Genomic DNA, 23096 nt, shown 5'->3' with positions numbered 1-23096 from the left:
AAACACCAATTTGCAGATACTAGAGCAGGGGGTGGGACATGTTAGACTGTAGCATGGGGTGCATTCAGCAAAAGTAAGGTAAGGAAAAGTCTCTAGAACCTTGTTTCAACAAGCACATTGAAAAGAAAAAAGAGATGGAGAGAGAACCTATAGATTAAAAGAGATGTAAAAGATATATCATGCATTACACTGGGTGGGCCTTATTTGGATTTTGAATCAAACTTACAAAAATTATGAGACAATGAGAAATTTGAACACTGTGGTTATTAGAGATGTTAAGATTTTTTAAATGAATATAATAATAGTATGATAGTTATGTTTAGAAACGAGGCCTTATCTTTTTGAGATGCAAACTGAAATATATACAGATGAAATGATGCAACATCTATAGGACTGGCTTCAAAATAATTCAGGCCGGAGGGAAAAGAGACAACATTGACCATGAGTTAGCAATTGCTGAACCTGTGTGATGGGTATGTGGGGATTCACTATACAAGTCTGTCTTTCTATTTTTGTGGATGTTAGAAATTCCCTATTATAAGAAGCAAAAAAGAAAGGATAAAAAAGGAAAAGGAAAAAAAAAGGAGGAAGGATAGGAAGATGGAAGGAATGGAAAAAAGATGGCAAGGAAGAACGGAAGGAGGGAGGAAGAAAGGAAAGCAAGGAGAAACTTTTGGGTGTGTTAAGTTTGTGCTGCTAATTTCATGTTCACACAGAGATGTTGCATAGGTAGTTGAGTCATGGAGGGACTGAAGTTCAGGAGAGTATTAAGGTAGAGCTGAAAATTATGGAGTCTTAAATTGATAAATATTAAAATCACAGAAGTGTGTGAGATCACCTTAAAAATGAATATAAGTAAGAGACAGAGATTTAGTACTACTAAATCTTGGGGATTTCCAAAATTAAGAGGTAGGAAGGAAGAGGCAGAAAAGGGGCCATGCAGATGCAGCTAGAATGGGAGAAGAGAAGAAAGGGGTGTTCTGGGGACCGAAGTGTCGGACACCATGTCATCAAGGAGGGGGCATGCGCCATCATCTGTGTCAAATGTGGGCAGGGTGGAGTGGATGTGGCTGAGGGCTGACTAGGGCATTGGGCAGAGAGGAGTTAAGTGTTGACCTGGACCAGGGGAGTTTTGGGCGAGTTGGGGGGGAGAAACCCTAGTGTGGATTACTGAAGGCAGAGATGGAGATGAGAGCCATGAGCATTGTTGAGACTTAGGGGAGTTTAGAATAAAGATCAGCAGAGAAATCAGATAGAGGTGTGGGTGGGATGTAAGGCCAATAGGGTTTTTTTTTTTTAAGAGATGAGAGAAATTACCAGCATGTTTTATTCTGATGGAAGTGATGAACGTAGAGGGAGAGAAGAAGAGAGAGAGAGAGAGAGATTGACTGAGAACAGTAATCAGTGATGATGTGAGAGGGGGACAATTACTAGCCGGATGTCCTGGATCACCCGGTGGGCCTGAAACAGGTTTGTAATCAGGTCATCTCTGATGCATTTGGTGTCAGGACACATATATTTCACGGTCAGAGGCCTGAATACCACGTCCAGGTCTTCCCAGGGACCTCATGGAGGTGCTGATGCAGGCTTGATGCTCATGTGGCTATTCTGAATCCGTGTCCACATTGAGGGGATGGGTTGGGCCTCCAGGTGTGGGGCTCACAGGCCAGCCCAGGCAGTGTCAGCCCAGCTGAGCTCGCTTGGAGCCATTTTCTTGGTCAACTTGTACATGTTCTTAGTAAATCCCTCACCTTTCACTCACTGGCTGGCACTGAGAAGCAGCTGATGCCTTCCTGTTCCAACGGGAGCATGTGCCTGCTGTTTGCAGCAGGATCCCGACAACTCTGGCTGTGCTCTTGCTCTGCCACTTCTTGTGGCTGCCCATCACTGAGGACAAAATGGTGAGGTGAGGCCAGACAACACAGACCACACATTGGGGAAGGGCCAGCATTTGGTGCTGGGGCCTGACAGGCCAGGCTCTGCTGGGGCAGGAGGGCGAGATGCTGCTTCTGGGTCTGAGGATGAGACCAGAGGCAAGGCTGAGGTGGAGCTGGGAGCAGAGCAGGTGCTGGGATGGAGCAGCTGGAGAATGCTGGTTGCTTGATCAACACAATGTCTCTTCCCACAAACATTTCCCTGCATTAAGTCTCATTTAATTTCCACCATGTTAATAATAAGAAGCCTGGTAGCCCCTTGGGTACCAATCACAAGGATCACCACTAGACTGAGTCATCCTTCCCGGGTGTCTGCATGTGGTTTCTTCAGCATACAGAACGGAGCTCTGAGGGTTTCCCCCCAGCCACTGCCCACAGCCACATCCCACAGGGAGGGCCTTCAGTGCAAAATGTGGAGCAGTCACTCCAGTTTCCCACACTCTGGTATTAGCTCTGGCTTAGGTAACCCGCCAGCTCTTCATTCCCCAAGCGATGTGTGTCCTACTACATCCTTTCACAAATGCCTCATGGCACCATTGAGAAGTGCCCTGGACAGAGGGTCCAGAGAGCTACAGTTTACTTCAAGCTCTGCACTGACCAGCCTTGGGCCTCACTTCTTCACGTTTGACACATTTTTGTTCTAAGCATTGGAGATGCAGTAGTGACAAAAGAAAATTCCTGCCTGCATAAAATGTGTATTCTAGTGGGGAAACAGATATTAAGCAAATTAAACATATAATGTGCCAGACAGTGACAAGGTCTATGAAGAGAAATAAAACAGGATAGGGGGCAGGGAGGTGTGAGTGGAGTGTGTATGTGCATGTGTGTGATTTTACATAAGGTGATCAGGGAAGGCTTCTAGGAGGAGATATTTGAGCAGAGGCCTGAAGGAGAAAGGCATATGGTTACCTGGGGAGAGCATTCCAGGAAGAAGAAACAGTGGGTGCAAAGGCCTTGAGGCTGAGCATGCTTGATGTCCCAGGAAGAACTGGGGCCCTGTGTGGCTGGACAAGAGGGACTGAAGAGGAAGCTGGCAGGAGATTAGTTTCCAGAAGTGGGGACAAAGTGGGCAGGTTGTGTAGCATCATGGGTCACTGGAAGGTCTCTGGCTTTCGTGCTCAGTCACATAGGAAATATTAGAGGGGTTTGAGAAGTGGAGTTACATGTTTAAAAGAATTGCTCTGGTGTTGTGTGGAGAACAGGCTGTAGGGGGTGGGAGGAGGCAAGGGCAGGAGCTGGGGGTCCAGTAAAGGCTATTGTAATGACCCAGATGAAAGATGTTGGTGCTTTGGAGGAGCTGGAGAAGAGGTCAGATTTCTGGATAATTTTGGAAAGTCAGAAAAGGTTTGCTGGTGGATTGCATGTGCAAGGGGAGGGGCAAAAAAAGGAGTTGAGCATGATGTGGTCATCATTAGAGCTGTTCACAAATATTTTGGTTGTTTTCTTTTTTTGTTTGAGATGGAGTCTTGCTCTGTCATCCAGGTTGGAGTGCAGTGGCACAATCTCAGCTGACTGCAACCTCTGCCTCCCGGGTTCAAACAATTCTCTGCCTCAGCCTCTCGAGTAGCTGGTATTACAAGCACCTGCCACCAAGCCCAGCTCATTTTTGTATTTTTATTAGAGATGGGGTTTCACCATGTTGGCCAGGCTGGTCTTGAATTCCTGACCTCGTGATCCGCCTGCCTCAGCCTCCCAAAGTGCTGGGATTATAGGTGTGAGCCACCGTGCCCAGCCAGTTGTTTTCTTTTTTGGGCACTTAGTAAGTTTGTGCTTCCAACCCTCCTTTAATTTAGGTGTGGCCATATGACTTGTTTTGGACAATAAAATGTAAGCAGAAGAGGTGCACGGGGCTTCTGGGCAGAAGCATTTCACTGCAAGTGCAAGACCCTGCAACATGCCCCTTCCTCTGTCTCAAAAAACATGAAAACATTTTGTCAAGATACAGCCTCCATCAGCCTTAGTCCCTCAGTGAAACTGATGAGTAGAGTCTCCTGTCAACTCAGCCTGGACATCAGCAAAAACATGAACATTTGTGGTGTTTTTGGGGTTCTTTGCTACGGAAGCATCACCTAATTTATATTGACGAATACAGATAACATGATGAAAGCATTTATTCTGAACAACTGGAAGATTAGAGTTTTCATTTATTGAGATGGAAAATGCTGTGGGAGCAAACAGGAGCAAAAGGTTTGAAGGGGGAGGATTAGGAATCTGCTTTTGGACATGCTACGTTTGAACGCATTAGGCATCCACGTGCAGATGTTGAGTCAGCAGTTGGGGATGTATGGGTCTGAAGTTCAGAGGAGAGTTCAGGCTGGAAAGAATACATTCAGAGTTGTAAACGTGAGGCCAGGCAGGATCACGAGGAAGTGAGTGTCAGTAGAGAAGAATGTGCATAGCCTTAGGCACTTGAGTGAATAGGCTCAACTGTGTGGAAGTCTGCTGACAGGTCATCTAAGATGAGGACTCTCAACTGACCGTTGGATTTGCAATGTGGACCTGAAGAGTAATTGTGGTGAAGTTGTGAGAATGAAACTGATTGAAGTGGGTTCAAGAAAGAACGAGAGGAGAGAAAGTGGAGTTTGAGTATAAATAACTCTTTTGGAGAGGATTGGTGTAATTGAATGGCAGGGGTATGAGATTTGAGGTCAAGGAAATATTTTTATTATTTTTTACGATGAGAGAAATTGTAGTACACATGTATATTTATGGGAATGACTCAGTAGAAAGACCAAAAATTTCATATGTGAGAGAAGGACCAATTGATGAAGTGATGTTCTTGAGTGGGCGCGAGGATGGGATCGAGTGCACAGCGGAAGGTGGCACTTAGGAACACGCAGCACTCATCCATGCCAGCAGGAGGCAAGGCAGAATGGTGAGTACAGGAACACGTGCACTGATGTGGTGCTGGGAGTGTGGGTAGAATAGGCGGTTGTTCTGGATGATGGATACGGTTTTTCTCAGCTCTTAAAAATGTATTATTTCAAAATCAAACTTTTCATCATAATCTTGTCTTTAGCTCTTTCCTATTCTTCATCTTGCAGATCTAGATAGTCATTAGGCTCTGTTGATTTCACCTACTGAGTGGGTCTTGTCTGTAACGCCCATCTGGCTCCTTCAGCTCAGTGCGATGGAAGGGCTCTGCTCTGTAGCGACTAGAATTTAAAGCTAGCTGGAATTTATCAGGCATTTGATGGCTACCTGTTTAGGGGCCCTAGCAGGGAAGTATTCCAATAAAATTGGGATAATAATATGCTTACCCCATAGGCCCATTTAGAGAATTAAGATAAATATCAGGTGCTAAGTGCTCAGCATTTCCCTGGCACATAGGAGGTTGAGCTGTTGGTATCTTCATCCACCATCACTGCTGTACTTCATGGTGAGCTTTCTATACAGCAGGTCTCTGCTTTAGAACCTCTGACTCTGCCAGCTACCTGGATCAAATTTGAACTTTTCACCTGTTAAACCAAGGCTTTCATGATCTGGCCCCAAACTCCCTTTTTTGCCCCATGTCCCAGCACTTCTCTTTCATGTTCCTTCTATTTCAGACACAGAACTAGCCCTTCTTCACCTATATCCTTTCTTTTCAGTTCCACGAGTTTACGGAAGATATCTTGTCACTAAGCCTGGCAAAATCCTGCCCATTCTTTAAGATTTAATATATATCACGTTTTCCTGCGGTACTTCCTGGACTTCCCTTCGGACGCCTCTGGTCCCCAGTCTGGCTCCTTCTTAGGCCTGTCCCGTAATTCTAAGCTTGTCTGGCTGTCCTTCCACTATGAGCTCTTTGGGAGCAGGATCTCTGTTTAGTTCCATTCTTTTTGGTGCCTTGAACAGTACCTGGCACCAATAAACACCTTAAGGAATGACCACATTCCTTATTCCCTCCTTTGTATCCACCTCTTTCCTAGCCCTTAGTGTTGCACATTGTTGATGGCCTGTCTTCCCCATCACGCTATTAATGCCCTGGGAAACAAGACATTATCTTTATTTCTCCCCACGTCACCAGAGCCTAACACACAGTGGCTCCATCTCCGCTCACTGCAACTTCCGCCTCTCGGGTTCAAGCGATTCTTGTGCCTCAGCCTCATCATGAGTAGCTGGGATTACAGGTGTGCGCCACCGTGCCCGGCTAATTTTTGTATTTTTAGTAGAGATGGGGTTTCGCCATGTTGGCCAAACTGGTCTCCAACTCCTGACCTCAAGTGATCCGCCCGTCTCGGTCTCCCAAAGTGCTGGGATTACAGGCTTGAACCATCGCTCCAGGCCTCGACAAACGTTTAATGAATAAAACGACGAAAGGACCCGTCGCCTCCTAAATGCAGATCTCGAGGGAGCCTCCAGGTGGCGCTCGCCGCTCGGGGAAGCAGGGAGTCGGTGCGCCGCAGCTCCGGCAGGCGTCTGGGAGGTGGTCGCCTCCTCACCTGCCCAGCGCACAGCCTCAGGCGGCCGTCCCCCGGGAGCGGGTGGCGGTGACCTCAGGACTGACACGCTGCCTCCTCCGGGCGGGTGCGCAGCCTGCGTCAGGGGCGCTGTTCTCCCTGTGCTCTTGGACCCCGCAGTTGTTTTAGGAACATTCACTGGAGAGCGAGAAGGGGGCCGCCTTCCGGTGCCCGGTGGGCAACACCTAAGCCGCGGTGTTTACTGGTGAGGGAGTCGGCTGTCTGCTGGCGGCTGTGACAGCTGCAACACGCCACACAAAGATGTTATTTACCTGTCATATTAATGATAGTGTTAGCAAGTGCGTGGCACGTCCAGTACTTTTTTTTTTTTTTTGACACGGAGTCTCGTTCTGTCGCCCAGGCTGGAGTGCAATGGCGCGATCTGGGTTGACAGCAACCCCCGCCTCCCGGGTTCAAGCGATTCTCCTGCCTCAGCCTCTCGAGTAGCTGGGATTACAGGAGCCCATGACGAAGCCCGGCTAATTTTTTGTATTTTTAGTAGAGACGGGGTTTCACCGTGTTGGCCAGGATGGTCTGGATCACCTGACCTAGTGATCCTCCCGCCCCCGCCTCCTAAAGTGCTGTCCAGCACTATTCTAACTGCTATGTACACATTTACTCAAAGGTACATAAGATAATACAAAATAAAAATTTCCATTTTATAATGAGGAAACATAGGGGCAGAGGTTGGGTAACTTGGCCGAGATGATCCATTTAGCAGTAGCAGAGGCATGGTTAGAACCCAGGCGGTCTATACCAGAGCTGGCAGATGCCCCTTTTATGCACCCCTGCCTCCCTCTCAATGTCCAGCAGGGCTACCATCCGTGTTCCAGCCGGCCCGCGCTCAGCCAGCCAGACACCATTTATTAAGCACTTACTATGTGCCAAACACCTTGCTTAGTGTTGGGGATGAGCAGGTAAAGGGGAGAAAGTGTCTCCCTTTCAGAAGCCTCCAGGCTATCAAGGGAGAAAAAAGTGTTGTGGGGGAAAAAAGTGTTGTGGGGGAGGGTTGTGCCAAACGCTAATGATGGACAGAGTAATAATGGGCACCCATGGGAGGAGCCGTGGCAAAGGAGATGCTGGCCTTCCCAGACAGCCCACCTGGCCCTTTTCTTGTGTGCCGCTCTTGTTATGGGTTTTTCTGGGGGAGGCATGGGGACACTGGTGCTCTGGCCTCGGTTCTGAGAGCCTGTCCAGGCCCGAGTCCCTCTAGGGCTTGGGCACACCCCACTCCAGTCTTGTCCTTGAATCCCTGCACAGTGGCTGGGACCCTTGTCCTTAGTGCCAACTTCTCTGGTGCTGCCTGCCTGCCTAAATTTCTGAATATCAGGGACTGTGCTCCACTTGCTGCTTAGACACTGCTCCCATCCTCCCACCGGTTCCCATCCTCAGCCTGGTCCCATGATCAACAGCCACAGCTTACCTGATCTTCCCCTAAACTCTGGTTTTTGTGGCCCCAGACTAGCCAGCTCCCTGTCCTTCTGGTGCAATCACACTTCTACCTCTACTCCAACTAGTGGTGTCTATGTGTAAGACCCCCAGATCCCAGACTCTTTCCTTTTCCTCTGATACATCAGTCCCCTGCTGACTCCACCCATCCTAGATGCCTTCTCGGTTGATCACTTGAACCACTTTCTTGCTGGCCCCTCAACTTTTCTGTCTCCTTGTAAACACTTGCTCTAGAAACCCCCTCCTTTCTCCACTTCTTCACCTGGGGTGCTCAGGGATGCTGAGCTGGAATTCACAGAGCTGGCAGGTTGGTGCTGGGCAGTTTTGGGAACATGATTTTCAGGCCCCAGTGTAAAAACATGTGGGGCCAGGCACAGTGACTCACATCTATAATCCCAGCACTTTGAGAGGCAACTCAGGAAGATCACTTGAGACCATGAGTTTGAGACCAGCCTGGGCAACATAGCCAGACCCTGTCTCTGCCAAAAATTAAAAAAAAATTAGCCAGACATGGTGGTGCGTGCCTGTAGCCCCAGCTACTGGGGAGGCTGGGGTGGGAGGATGGCTTGAGCCCAAGAGGTTGAGGTTGCAGTGAGCTATGATTGCATCACTGCACTCTCACCTGGGTGACAGAGTGAAACCCTGTCCGTAAACAACATACTTTTTATTGTCTGTAAAAAACAAACAAATAAATAAAATAAACACATGGGGCCCTTGTTCAAAAATTTTAAGAATTTCAAGATGACAACAGTAGACAGCAGTTAAACCAAGTTCAGGGCCCTTCTACTCATGGAGCCTGTGTGACTGCTTGGGTTATAGCCCCCTGAAGTGCTGGGCCAATGCCCCCACCTTCTCAGAGCTTCCAGGGCTATCTGATTACTCTGAAGTCTCAGACCTGTGGTCTCTCCTGTCTTCCCAAGTGGTCTGCCACCACGGTTGTCCTTAGCTATCCCATCCCATCCCATCCCATCCCATCCCATCCCAGTCTCAGACAACATTCCCTGCAGCCTCACTTGCATTCACCCAGGCTTTCTAGAGTGAAGGAGAAAGCCTGGAGTTCCCAACAGTGGGAAAGCTACCTGGACCAGGTGGTGTGGTTGACAATGACTGAGAATCTGTCTTCAGGGATCCCTGCAGAGGCTGGTGTCCTCAGCTGTACAGGGATTGGATCTAGATGTCAAGGGAGAAGACGGAAGGTAGAGAAGGAACCAACAAGCAGGCTCCTTCCCATTCTAACTGGGCACTTTCCACAACTTCCTGAATCTAATTCTCTAGGGGCCTTTTATTTTTCCTGTTTCATAATTGTAGAGATGAGGAAACAGGCTCAAAAAGGTTAAGCAGCTTGCGAGCCCACACAGCTAGTAACTGGTGGCAGCAGGCCTTAAGGCTAGGTTGGTGTGAGGGCAAAATCCTACCCTTTCCTCCTTGAATCTCGCTTTCCTAAGGGGCAGAGCTAGGCCTTGACAGTTATTCCCTAATCAAATCTAACTTCCTTTCCTGCCCCCTCTCCCCTGCCACCATCACAATGATTGCCTCATGAGGAAATTTAATCTCATCCTCAGAACCTGCCAAGTTGAGCACTTCTGCTCGCTGATGATAAAAAGAATACCCAACTTTCAGGAAGAAAAAGTCATTTGGCTGTTCTCTGACAGTCCCTCCTCATCTGAACCTCACCTTTCCAGAGTGGGAGAGAATTTTGTCCCTCTCTGCTCCCCACTTGCCCCTGGCCCCGGTTATCTCTGGGCATCTCTCTTTTTCTTTTCTTTTCCTTTTCTTTCCTTTTTTTTGTTTTTTTTTTTTTTTTTGGAGACGGAGTCTTGCCCTGTTCCCCAGGCTGGAGTGCAAAGGCATGATCTCTGCTCATTGCAACCTTTGCCTCCCGGGTTCAAACGATTCTCCTGCCTCAGCCTCCCAAGCAGCTGGGATTACAGGCACCTGCCAGTTAATTTTTGTATTTTTAGTAGAGATGGGGTTTCACCATGTTGGCCAGGCTGGTCTCGAACTCCTGACCTTGTGATCTGCCTGCCTCGGTCTCCCAAAGTATTGGGATTACAGGCATGAGCCACTGTGCCCAGCCATCTCTCACCGTTTTGTCCCCCATTTGAAACTTTGCCACCAGCCTGGTCCTGGCCACAAGCAGGGTCACCTGTTTTCCTGTCTTACTTCATGCCCCTTTCTTTTTTTGTTGAGATGGAGTCTCGCTCTGTCATCCAGGCTGGAGTGCAGTGGTGTGATCTCGGCTCACTGCAACCTCCACCTCCCGGGTTCAAGTGACTCTCCTGCCTCAGCCTCCCGAGTAGCTGGGACTACAGGCACCCACGACCACACCCAGCTAATTTCCATATTTTTAGTAGAGACGAGGTTTCACCATGTTGCCCAAGCTGGTCTTGAACTACTGACCTCAAGCAATCTGCCCTCCTCAGCCTCCCAAAGTGCTGGGATTAGAGGTGTGAGCCACCATGCCCGATCACCCCTTGCTTTTTGATTGTGCTTCAGCCAGCGCCCCTCCCGAGGCAGGTAAAAGTGGTATTTTTTTTTAATTTTATTATTATTATACTTTAAGTTTTATGGTAAAAGTGGTATTTAGGAGACTCTTGGAAATGAGATCACTGACCAGATACTTGATAATGTTAGGAATTTGTGTTATCTAGATGTGGTGAAGGCACTGAGGTTATATATATATTTAAAGGAATCAGTTTCTGAGGTATAGCTCAAAATATTAATTGATGAAACCAATCCCAAACCAAATATTTGGGATTTGCCTCAAAATAATATCAGAGGGGAGAAATAAGTAGGGTTTTTGGTTAAAACAAGATTGACTATAAATTAATTGATGGTTGCTGAACCTTGGTGCTGGGTACATGAGGGTTCATTGTGCTATTTAACCTACTTTTGCATTTGTCTGAATTTCTCCATGATAAAAAGTTTTTTTTAAATGTTAGGCATTAAAATGAAAGACAGTAAACTCAAGAGCTCTGTGTATGTAAGAGTGAGAATGGGGTGGCAGAACTGGGAAGGGGCCTAAAGTAGGTGAGTGCAACGAGGCAAAGTACAGCACATTTCTGCTTTCCTGGAATAAGTCTGTAAGCAGCCACAGCTCTCCCAACCCTGCCCCAGGCCCGCTGTCCTCAGCTATGACTAGCAGGAGCCCAGGGTCCACTGCTGGGAGCCCACCTCCTCCATCATGTCTTGCTGGAATCCCGGGGGCTTATGCAGGCCTGAATGGGGCTCCCCGAGACTTCTGTCTAAGGAAGCCATGCACTGGCCAGCTTCATGGCTGTGGCTGCTCTTTCTCTCTCTGACACGGGAGGCTTTTGCTGGGTGATGGCCCCTTACCTTGGCTTCTGCTGTTTTCTTTTCCAGCAAAGGGTGCTTCTCTGGGTGGGGCTTCAGAAAGAGGCTGGCCCCATAGTGCCTCTCCCTTCTAGGGTCCGCTCTGCCCCGGTAGTCTCTTTTATTCTCTCAGGGTGCAACCCTGGGCTGTGGTTTTAGGTGCCCTGCCCTGGTCTTGGTGGGGCTGGCCCCGCCCCATAGGACAAGAAGTTCGTGGGCCTTGTCTGTGTGCCACCCAGGGCCAGTCCTCCTTTTGGTGCATGGTTCGTCACCCAGGGCCCAGAATTCCCTGCTCAAATGTCCCAGCCTCTTCCAGGGCTGTGTGAACCTCTTCCCATCTGTCCCGTCTGTGGTGAGCTCACTGAGGCCTCAGGGATAGCTAAGGGGTGGCTCTTATTAGCGGCCTTTACACAGAGTTTGGGCATGCGGGCTGAAGTGTTTGTTCAGTGCCTGCTGGTGGACCTGAGAGGGGAAGAGAAGGTGGGGTGCTGACCAACTGCCTTCATTTATACTTTTCCAATATTAGAGGCAGATGTGGGTCTGGGGTCTATTTAGGAAAGGGAAAAATGTGATTCCTTTTTCCAACTGTGTCCCCCCTTTCCCTAACCTTCCTTTCTTGTAGGGTGGATTAACAGTTTTTTTTTTTGGCAGAAAAACACACCAACCAACAAATGAACAAAAATCAACACCCCAAGCTATACATACAAAACAACAGGCCCAACCCACACACTGAGAAATCGGACACTCAGCAGGCCACTCTGCCAACATGCTTTGAAAGGATACTCTTAAGAGGTTTTGGAGGTAGGGTTAACCTCCGAAGGGGACAATAGGGACTGATGTTTGCCTCAGGCTGGTAGGGACAAAGGGCATTGCAGAGGAGAAGACAATGGAAGTGAGCCTTGTGGGCTTATTTGGTGGCTGGCAGCTGGAAGGTTTCTCCCTCTAGGGCAAAGGTTTCCAAGCTATTGTTCACTGAAGAGCCTCCTCTTCATACATAAGCTTACCTGGAGACCCAGTATGAGAAACAAATGTTAGTGGAGATATTCTGGCCAAAACAGAGTTGGGGGCAGGGTTACTGTCCTGCTTGGTGACCTGCCTACTTTGCCCAAGAAACAAGTTGAAAACTTCCACATCTTGGGAAATGCCCAGGTCAGGCTGCATCAGGGCTGTTCCTCAGGAGCTCAGGGACAAAGTGAAAGCAAAGGACACCAATGCTGGGTGCTTGGGACAGTGTCCTGTTCTCCTCATGTGGTGGTCAGTGCCAGTACACATAGGCAGTTTTCTGCCTTTAAATAAGATAACATAAGAAGCTGTTTGTAAAGTGTAAAGAACTGAGCACGCATTAGGTGATTTCTTTTCTTTTTTTCTTTTCTTTTCTTTCTTTCTTTTTTTTTTTAGACAGAGTTTTGCTCTTGTTGCCCAGGCTGGAGTGCAATGGTGCAATCTCAGCACACCGCAACCTCCACCTCCCGGGTTCAAGCGATTCTCCTGCCTCAGTGTCCCCAGTTGCTGGGATTACAGGCATGGGCCAGCACGCCTAGCTAATTTTGTATTTTTTTTTTTTTGAGATGGAGTCTAGCTCTGTTGCCCAGGCTGGAGTGCAGTGGCGCGATCTCGGCTCGCTGTAGCCTCTGCCTCCCAGGTTCAAGCGATTCTCCTGCCTCAGCCTCCCGAGTAGCTGGGACTACAGGTGCCTGCCACCATGCCCAGCTAATTTTTTGTATTTTTAGTAGAGATGGGATTTCACCGTGTTGGCCAGGATGGTCTTGATCTCCTGACCTCGTGATCCACCTGCCTCAGCCTCCCAAAGTGCTGGGATTACAGGTGTGAGCCACCGTGCCCGGCCCTGTATTTTTTTTTTTTTTTTTAGTAGAGATGGGGTTTCTCCATGTTGGTCAGGCTGGTCTTGAACTCCTGACCTCAGGTGATCCACCTGCCTCAGTCTCCCAAAGTGCTGGGATTACAGGCATGAGCTACCACGCCCAGCTGCATTAGGTGATTTCTACCAGTGAAGGGTAGGTGTGGGTGTTTTGGGCCTGGCTGTTCTATCTCAGGGCCTACCATTGTTGTCTTGTTCACACTCCCTGTGCTGATTATGAAGCTGATGTCTCTAAGGTCAGACCCACCTGTCTGTACTCTACCCTGTGATTCTGGGGCTGGTACTTGGCGAACCACACTGCTCTGTGGCCAGCTGGCTCCATGTGGGGCTCTGTCAGTAAGGAGGGATGGCAAATTGGCAGAGCAGGGACTTGCCTCTTCCTGGGACTGCTTCTTGTCCCTGTGAGCATCACCCCAACAATGACTTTTCACCTTGCAGTGGCAGTTTACCTCAATAGCAATGGGTTCCAGTCTCCAACATTTTCTGGACTCTCAAATCCAGCCTCACAGATACTGTGCAGTCGCCGCTCCTTGGAAGCCTAGGTCCCAGCTCCACAGGGCTCCTCTTCCAAGCTTCGAAATTATTGCAACCCCAGTACCTTCCCTGTGTTCTTCAGCCCCAGAGGTAGAGCTGCCTCTGGCAGTTACCATCCCTGTGTTTATCTTGATACTTCCTTTCTGCCTTTCAGCCTCTAATACCTGCTTACTCAATTGCCTAGATTAAATTATTTCTGTTAAAATGCAGGTCCTTTTCCTGTTTTCTTTCCTAACTAGATCTGACTGTTAACATGCCCCTTGGAGGCATTGCCTGAGAAGCACATCAGGGTGTAGCCTTACCTCGCTGTGCTGCTCCGAGGATCCTGATCTCAGAAACCCTGCCAGTGGCCCCAACAAGTGAACCATCGTGGTAAAAGAACTCTCTGATCACAGGAAAGTCCCCTAATCTAAGATAATGTTGATAAACAAGCTAACTCCAGGAGGAAGGGTTTAATTTAAGAAAGCCAGTAGGGACCCTAAATCTTTTCATTCCAATCAAAGCTGTCAAAGCCAGTTATCGTCAGAGCCAGTCAGGTGGCCCCAAAGCCGCCATCTATCTGGCAGCTGTCCTGTCACCACGGAAACCACAAGTTGGTGAACAGGGCCCCAAGGAACCCTGCTGCAACTCAGTTGCTTGACATATTTGTCATTATCGAGTCTGCCAGAGTGCAGCATCTCTTGCAAGAGTGATTCTCTGAAACTTCTCCTGCTTCAATCCCTCTACCCATTGTTTCCCAAATAGAGAATATGCCCACCTCTGAGAAAGACATGTGCTGGCAGGCATCACAGGCCCAAGAGGAGGCACTTGTTTACTCGACAACAGACAAGGTGACAGTCTGCTGCATTGGCACCAGGACTAGCATTCTTTGGGCATCCCCAGCTACCTTTTCAGGCCCCCGTGTCTTCAGGCTGTCTAGGTCCTGGACTGGTGGTCGTCAAGTCTGCCCACCCTCACTATCCAGCAGCACCAGTGGAGCATGCTTCATAACTACCCTTTCCTCTCTCCGAATTGAATTTGATGTCATCACCCTGCAAACGATGAAACAAATCCCCATTTTATTGATGACTGATAACTTCAAATGTGACAAGAGGATTCATTTCCTTATTCAATCATTCCACAAATATTCACTGAGCATCTCCTACGTGCCAGGCACCAGGCTGGACTTTAGGATCAATCATAATAATTTTCAGGTTATGGATAATGCCAGTGGGCACTTAGGATGATCAGGGAGGGCAGTTCTGAGAAGGGGCATATGAGCTGTGTTCCAGTTGTCTATTGCTATGTGACAAACTTCCCCAAAACTTAATGGCTTAAAACAATGACAGAAATTACATTACTCATGAATCTGCAGTTTAGGCAGGTGGGGACAGCATGTCTCTGCTCCACCTAACATCAGCTGAAGGTGGGAACTGGAATCATCTGGAGGCTTCCTCACTTACACGTCTAGTGGTTGATGCTGACTGATGTTGGCTGTTGGCAAGGACCTCTGACAGGTCTGTTCCCTGAAACACCTGCATGTGGTACATGGCTTTGTCACAGCATGATGGCTGGGTTCCAAGGGTGAGCCTCACAAGACAGAGAACCAGGTGGAGGCTGTGCCATCTTTGGTTATCTAGTCTAAGAAGTTACACAGTCACTTCTATACCATTTAATTCATTAGTAGCAAGCCACTGAGGCTAGTCCATGTTCAAGAGGAGGGGAATTGGATTCCTCCTTTTTTTAGGATAGAAAAGAATTTGTGGACATGTTTTCAAATGACCACAAACTATGACCTAAAGAAATTAGTGGAAGAGCATTCCAGGAAGAATTGTAAAGTCTCTGATGCTGGAAAGGCTTGGTGTGTTTAAGGAAATGAAAGGCCAGAAAGGCTTGAGCACAGCAAGGGCAGAAGGTAAGATTTGAGGTTAGATGTGGACAGAAGCCATATTAGGAAGTTATAGGTGCTTGGATTTTATTCTGGATGCAGTGAGGGCTGTTGAAAGATTTAAGGTTTGTATTCACTTCTTGAAAGGATCACTCCAGCTAATATGCAGAGAATGGATTGAGGTGAGATAAGAGTAGGGAAAACCAGTTAGGATGCTATTGGAGTGGTTTGGGGAGAGACAGTGATGGCTTGGACAAGAATGTTGGCACTGGAGATGAAAAGAAGTAGATAGTAATGGTGGAAGTAAATGAACAAGTCTACCAGGAGACTGAATGTGAGAGAAGGAAAGGAAGGCAGGAAACAAGAATTCTTGGGTTTTAGGCTCGTGTCCATCTTGATGGTGGAGCCCTTTCTGTGATTGGAAGACTAAGAGAGGAACTTGTTGATACGGGCAAAAGGTAAAATCCAGAGTCCTGTTCTAGGCACGTCAAACTTGAGAGGTTTGTAAGATATACTGAAGGCAAGAAGTAGACATTTGGATATATGAGCCTGAAACTCAGTGGAGAGCTTGGGACTGGAAATATAAATTTGGGAATTATCAGCATATGGATGGTATTTAAAGCTGTAGGCCTCGGTGAGGTCACCAGGGGAAAATCTAGAACAAAAGAGTGTGGAGACTGAGCCCTGTAAAGGGTAGCCTGCAAAGGAGATTGAAAAGGAGTGGCCAAAAAAGACAGCAGGGAAACTAGGGCATTGGATGTTATAGACACCCGAGAAAGCGTTGGTCTGAATGACCGTTAAGACTCCTCCAGATATGAATTTCTATAACTTTATGGATGTTTCAAATCCCTTCAAGCTGGGAAATTCTGTCTCTGTTGCATCTTTGGGATAATAAACTTCCTGAAGAATCACTGTGTCTTTTCAAAGACTGAAAATGGATTCCCAGCAATGTGAAATCTTGTGCCTGAGTCCTAAAGTGATCAAAGGTAAGGTTGAGCCTAGGACAAAACGAGGATCCCCTGGAGGGAAGCTAGGGCAACACAGTAAGTGGCAAAAGAATACGAGTGAGGTTATTTGACTATCCTCTTCCAGTAGGGCTGGCTCAGCTATGGCAGACCCCAGGGTGGTTAGGACAAATGGCAGCCCCATACAGGGACATACATGGACACTGATCCTTGTTTTTTTCCTTTTTGGGGCCTTTCTGAATCTCCACTCCATGTGCAGCGTTGACCTGTTTCCTTGAGGAACTCTGAGATTTGCATCAATGGAGTTATCTGAGGGGTCTGTGGCTTGGGCTCTGTCCAGGAGGGCAGCCTGGCAATTGGATTGTTCCTGCTGGCTGGTGCCATTGTGTGATATTGAGTCACCAGAATGGTGCCGATGCACTGCTTTTGGGTGATCCTCACATCAGGCGCAGGATGAATTCGGGGCACTGGGCTACTGATGGTCAAGTGTTAGCACCTGGGCTTGGGCTGTGTGTGGGCACCCATGCCTCAGCTCTCACCTGTTCATGTTCCTCCATGGTACCATCTCTGATTTGTGGCGTTCAAAGGCGTAGGATGGCAGCAAGCCTCCTTTACCCTGTATATCCATCCCCTTGCTGTTGGCACCTAAGGTTGTCACCCCATGCCCTCATCAGTCTCTGTACCACATATCAGGAAGTCCTCCAGTGGTGGCTATGCCTGCCTTCTCTGAGGACTTTAAAGACCTTGGCTTTGCCACGCCAACAGGCTCTTCCAACCAGTGCCTTTCCTCCAAACGATATGGCGATGTTTTGCTTTCCCAGGTCGATCTTAAGCCATTCCCAACAAGGAATGGACATCCCTGTGTGAAAAACACTGTTTTTCTTGCTCCAGTCACGTCTCCTTGCCTTTCTTGTCTTTTGGTGGTAGTGTGCAGAAGCAGAGGTGCAGGAAATGTTGAAAGGGATCACATTCTAAGAATGTAGTCATAATGGCCTGAAGAATTCAAGAGAATACATGGTTGGAAGATGTGTCACTTTATGGTTACACTATAAAACTCCAAATGAAAAATAAATTATCATTCATACTTTCCTGAATATTCTGGGTAAGGCTTGCATTTTGGTCATTATTAATGAAGTAAAGAAACAACCTCTGAGAGAGTGGTTGGATGCCAGTATTTGCAGGTGCCACGATGAATGATGCAGCACTATCAGTCAAGATGCAACCAACATTAGACAAATGGTATCAGAGAACCGCAGAGGCGAAAAAACAAAACCAAAACCCAAAACTATATTGTTTCAATACAAACAGGTTCCAAAAGCCATGACATTGTGAGTGACAACAATGTTGCTGCCTCTTTCTCACAATAGGAAATAAAACTTTAACCAAAAGAGCATGGGCAGATATTTCCTGGATCTGAACAGGAATAGCTGGTGTCTGGACTCTATGAAGAATCTTCATGTGCAGTGATAGAATAATAAACACATTTGTAAGTACCTCTTCTCTGTGGATTATTCTAAATCTTCATTGACAAATGTCAGCACCTCACATAGGCCCATACATTTTGAAATACCTTTTTAAATTAAATTGTTTAGATAGGCAAGGGTCTTATAAAATTTTTTTTAGGGCTTTGTATACTAGGGGTGGCCCTGGTTACTGGTGATCTTGAAAATATTGTCTCAGTGGCCTGGTGGTGATAAATACCTCACTGGAGTAAGTGCAAGCGGAGTTAGAAGAGAAAAATTGGAGACAATGAATATAGACAAGTTAATAAAAAGGACTTTTTCTATAAATAAGAGCAAAGAAGTGAGGCAGAAGTTGGAGAGGTGTGGGGTAAAGAGTGTGTGTATTTTTTAGATGCATTCATGTATTCTGTTAGGAATGGTCAAGTGGAGGGGAGAAATTGATGATGTAGGGAAAGGAGAGAGAGAGAGAGAAAGAGAGAGAGAGAAAGAGAGAGAAGCAGAGTGAGTTTCTTGAGTAGGCAAGAGGGGATGGGAGTCCGATGGAGAAGTAGAGAGGATGTCCTTAGAGAGGAGCCCTGACATCTCAGTCACTTAGCTGGTGGGAAGGCAAAGGATGTGGGTGCAGATACTGGTAGGTGTGCAGGTGTGGTGGTGCGAGCTTGCAAAAGTTCCCAATGCTTCTATTTTCTTTGTGAAATAGGAACCAAGTTCACCATGGAGAGAGTGAGTGGGTTGGGGAAAAGGTGTTGTATGTTTGAGGAGTGAGGAGAAGGTGTCAAATAATCATCCAGGTGAGCAGATTAGTGAGCAGCATGAAAATGTGATAGGATTTCCGGCCACACTAATGACCATTTGAGACCTAATGACAAGACCAGTTGGACCAATCAGTTGGGTTGTTGTTGTTGATATTGTTGTTGCTTTCTCTAGCCGCATATAGCTGCATAGGGGCCGGAGTGGAATAGGCATAGAATTTGATTTCACCAGGGTTGGGGTGCTGGTTATCACCTCTTGCCTCTCAGCTCCAAACCCACCTGCATTGCTTGCTTGTGATATTGGAACCTTTCCCCTTGCTTAGCTAGTATGATGTTATATGCTTCATCAGTAGGGGACACTGGAGAATGAACAGTATTTCCTAGTTTAATGTTTTTTTTTTTTTTTTCTAGGCAGACTTTTGTAGTGCACAGTGACCAGTGACCAGCAGCATGTGTTTCCATAGGCATCTTCTCTCAGGACCCCAGAAGGTGAATTGCCAGTGAGTCCTGCCAGGAGGCCCCTCAGTGACTGCACCACCCAGTAAGTCATGGCTGTGTACTTCCCATCAAGGTCTGGATCTCAGCTCAGGTAGTGGGGGCTGCTCTTCCATAGTCATTACATCCTTGTGTGCTCTGCCTCAGCCCTGGGGATAGTGGCCACTTTCCGTACATGTCAGTCCTCTATTCTTTAGACTTCTTGTTACCCCATTAGCAGCCAATTCTCTTTTGTTACTGCTTAGCAGCCAATTTTTTTTACATTAAACTTTCCCCAACCAAATTATAGTGTGGTTTCTGTGTCTTAATTGGACCCCAGGTGATACAGTTTGGGTTTTGAAAGTGAAGAATTGTCAAAGTGATGTTCATCACTTCTTTCTTTTCATTTCTGTATTTTTATTGCTCCTACTTTCTGTATCCTTCCCCAGTAATATATAAACTTACTCAAATGTCTTCTACCTGAAAAATAAAACAAAATGGAAGCCATAGTTGGCTTCTTATCTTCCTTTAGTTACTGCTCTGTTTACTTTTACCATCAAGTTCCTCAAAAGAGTACACTCTAAATCTGTGGTAGAAAGAACTGTTGTTCCCAACTCCTAGTTTCCCCCTGTAATAGGGTGACACAGCCCTGCCCATGGTGTGACTTGCCCATTCTCCCTGAAGGGACACGTGCACCCCTCCTCCACTGACGTGGGGCTTGGCCTTAATTGTTGCTTTGATCCGTGGAACATGGGTGGAAGCGACAAAGTGCCAGTTCTAAGCACAAGGTTATGAGACAAGGCATATTTTGGTTCGTTCCTCTTGAGCTTCTGCTCTCTGCCATGAGAAAAGAATGTCCCACAGTATGGTTGCTCTTTAGGCCTGGGACCTGGAATGAAAAGACAGGCAAAGGCCAGCTGAGGGCCTGCTCTGTGGCTAGGGCTGTGGCCACTCTCCCACTCTTTTCCCTGGCACCATCTCAGGTCCAGGAATAAAGAAGAGCAACAAAAGTTTTCATTAGACTTTAAAAACTTTGAGTCTTACTCATATTTAATCCTTAGTTGCTGAAGAAGTGACTTTCATATATAGGAGACACTAAGGGGGTACATTCTCAGTGAAGTGACAGCCATGGGGGAGGGAAAGATTGATCCATATGAGGACTTCAAGGTCCTGGCATATCAGGACAGGTCTTTAGGAGTCCTGTTGACATAAATAAAATAGGTAGAGAGATTATTGAGACTGAGGCCAGGCCCTAAACACTAGTGTATTAATTTGCTAGAACTGCCATAACAAAATACCACAACTGGGTGGATTAAACAATGACATTTGTTATCTCACAGCTCTGGAAGCTAGACTTCTGAAATCAAGTTGTTGGCAGGATTGGTTCCTTCTGAGGGCAGTGAGGGAAGGATCCATTCCAGGCTTCTCTCCTTGGCTTATTGGTGGCTGTCTCCTTGTTTATATCATATTCCTGCTGTATGTATGTCTGTCTGCCTATTTCTCCTTTCTATAAGGACACCGGTCACACTGGATTAAGGCTCACTCCTTAATGACTTCATTTTAACTTAATGATCTCTCTAAAGACCCTCTATCTAAATAAGCTCACATTCTGAGGTACTGATAGAACTACAACATGAATTTTTGCGGAGACAACATTCAACCCATAAAAACTAGAATTAATATTCCTGAGAACAAGGGGTGGCAAAGCCTCCTCCTTCATCTGGGGTGAGGGGAGTCTTCTGAGTAGATAAAGAACTCCTTTTAGGGTAGAAAGGAGCTGAAGTTCATCCAGTGCAAGTACTGAGTGAATTTATTCTAAGGTCCCAAGACAAGAGAAAGATAAAACAAAAACAAAAACGGATGTATCACTGAAGGAGATGTGCTCGGCCAGCTTCTGGCAGCAGCAAGAACAGTGGGTATATAAGCTCCAGTAGCCAAGGTTGCCCAGGTTACCCTTTTCAGGGGCAGCAGTAGAGGCATAGTGGGTTCCGGAGTCAGAAAGACCCAGCATCTTCTGCTGATGCTCATGCTGCATGTTTGTTTTCAATCTTCGCAGCTACAAATTTTTATCCCAATGGGGAGCACTGTTTATAGGTTGGAGGATTAGGTTCCATAGGAAAGAAAGAAAATGAGGAGAGACACATTGGACAAGTTGGTGGGAGACTGTGCCACTCGCCCTCTAGCCTTTGACCATAGACAAAGATTAAATAAGGTTATATAGATAGGAAGAAAGAAGTAGAGGGGGCAAAGAACCAGGTAGGTGACTCATTTAATCCTCCCAAAAGGGTTTTTCTTATTGCAGCTTCTTTGCAACTCTGACCATATTGTAATATTAATCAATCAATCTATCACTTGCCTTTGTTGATATTTGTGTACCCTCCCCCTGCCCTAAATTTATATGTGGATGCCTTAACCCCCAATATGACTGTATTTGGAGATAGGGTCATTACAGAAGTAATTAAGGTTAAATGAGGGCATACAAGTAGGGCATTAATCCCACAGGATTAGTGTTCTTATAAGAAAAGACAACAGAGAGCTCCTGCTTTCTCTCTCTCTCTCTCTCTCTCTCTCTCTCTCTTTCTTTCTCTCTTTCTCTCTTTCTCTCTTTCTCTGTCTCTCCTCTCTTCCTTTTTGCACATGCACAAAGAAGAGGTCATGTGAGCATGGAGCCCGAAGGTGGCCATCTACAAGCCAGGAAAACAACCCTCATCAAATTGGCTGACACCTCGATCTTGGACTTCCCCCTCCAGAACTGCGAGAAATTAATTTCTGTTTAAGCCACCCAGCCTCTGGTATTTTGTTATAGCAGCCCAACTGGACTAATGAAATTTATTTAAATTATATTTCCCCCATTAGAATGCAGAAACCAAGCATCTCCATTTCCCAAATACCACCAGTACCTGGCATGGTAGCTTTCACATGGCAGGCACTCAATAAATATTTGTTGAATGAATGATGAGTAAATTAATAACATAATAGGTAGTATTATCCTCATTTTAAAGTGGAGAAAATTGACAGATATGAAAGGATGCTTAATACTCACAACCTAGGGACACAAATGGCATTTCCTTAACCAAAGTTAGTTGAAAGTGGGCCAGGATAAAATAACATCTTCAGACACAAACTACATTAAAGATTGCTTTAGCTGATCCAAGAGAAGGGTCATATTTGTTCCAATTTCAGTCTAGTGTCCTCTCTGTAAAAGGGATTAGAGATTTGCCAATCCACATCTGGTTCACTCCCTGTAAATCAATGCCCTCAGAGTCAGTAGACAGACACAAAGCTTAGAGGAATTTAATTGCCAAAGGCAATGTGGGGATATGAGAGGATGAGCATTTGCTGTCTCCTGAGAGACCTCACAGGGTGGCACTGCCTCGGTCCAGGGTCTGGTCTATGCCCTGCAGGTTTAGAAACTGGATCTGTCAGCACACTGAGAGTGGATCCATCCCTCAGCTTCAACTCTAATTAATTAAGCTCAGAGAGCTGATGCATGAAACCAGCATGTCAATTTATTGATTCACAAGAGGGATAAAACTGCCACTGTGTCTGGAACACTTGTCTCTACATGACTTGCACATTCTTTTAATGAAGTCAGACCTCCAAGGAGGGCAAGTTATCAGAATGTTGCTTAGTGAGCGTGGAATCCAAAAAAGCAAGCTAGTTAGATGATTCAAACATTTAATGGCATTAAGCTAGGAGAGCCGATACTGCCGCGTTTACTGTAGGAACGGCCTTTCCAAAGGTGTTGGATTATTCAAAGCCATTGGCTGAGGCACCATCTCCAGTGGGCATTTCTTACACGGGCTCTGCTGATGTTCACCATTCTCATGCTTCTGTTTTTATGCTTTTTATGGCTGACTAACCCTGCTTTGACTGGCTCTTTTAGTCTTTTTACTTGCTAAGCTTTCAGACATATTCTGTCTGTTTCAGATGACTTTATCCATTGGTTTTGATCTGTTTTGTGTAGAACTTAATTCTCAGACAATAATCTTATTTCTTTAATT

The 23096-nt window shown here is 46.6% G+C and overlaps 2 long non-coding RNA genes across 3 annotated transcripts in view; one reads left to right on the top strand and one right to left on the bottom strand.

The window, feature by feature from the left end:
• Positions 1-23096, top strand: part of LOC134807811 (uncharacterized) — a 34608-nt gene that overhangs the window by 4734 nt on the left and 6778 nt on the right. The window contains exons 1-3 of one of the 2 annotated variants that reach the window (XR_010149092.1): positions 4342-4809; positions 17771-17889; positions 19030-19159. This is a non-coding gene — a long non-coding RNA (uncharacterized LOC134807811). Of the gene's footprint in view, positions 1-4341; positions 4810-17770; positions 17890-19029; positions 19160-23096 lie in introns of those variants that run through there. The other variant, XR_010149091.1, reaches the window with a different exon arrangement.
• LOC134807812 (uncharacterized) overlaps positions 14608-23096 on the bottom strand; it is a 30648-nt gene continuing 22159 nt past the window's right edge. Inside the window, exon 3 of the long non-coding RNA XR_010149093.1 lies at positions 14608-19981. This is a non-coding gene — a long non-coding RNA (uncharacterized LOC134807812). The remainder of the gene's footprint in view (positions 19982-23096) is intronic.

This window comes from Pan troglodytes, chromosome 12 (genome assembly GCF_028858775.2).
Source record: "Pan troglodytes isolate AG18354 chromosome 12, NHGRI_mPanTro3-v2.0_pri, whole genome shotgun sequence".
NCBI classification, from domain to species: Eukaryota; Metazoa; Chordata; class Mammalia; order Primates; family Hominidae; genus Pan; species Pan troglodytes.
Note: the sequence above shows the minus strand (reverse complement) of the source record. Positions and strands in the feature narration are given on the sequence as shown.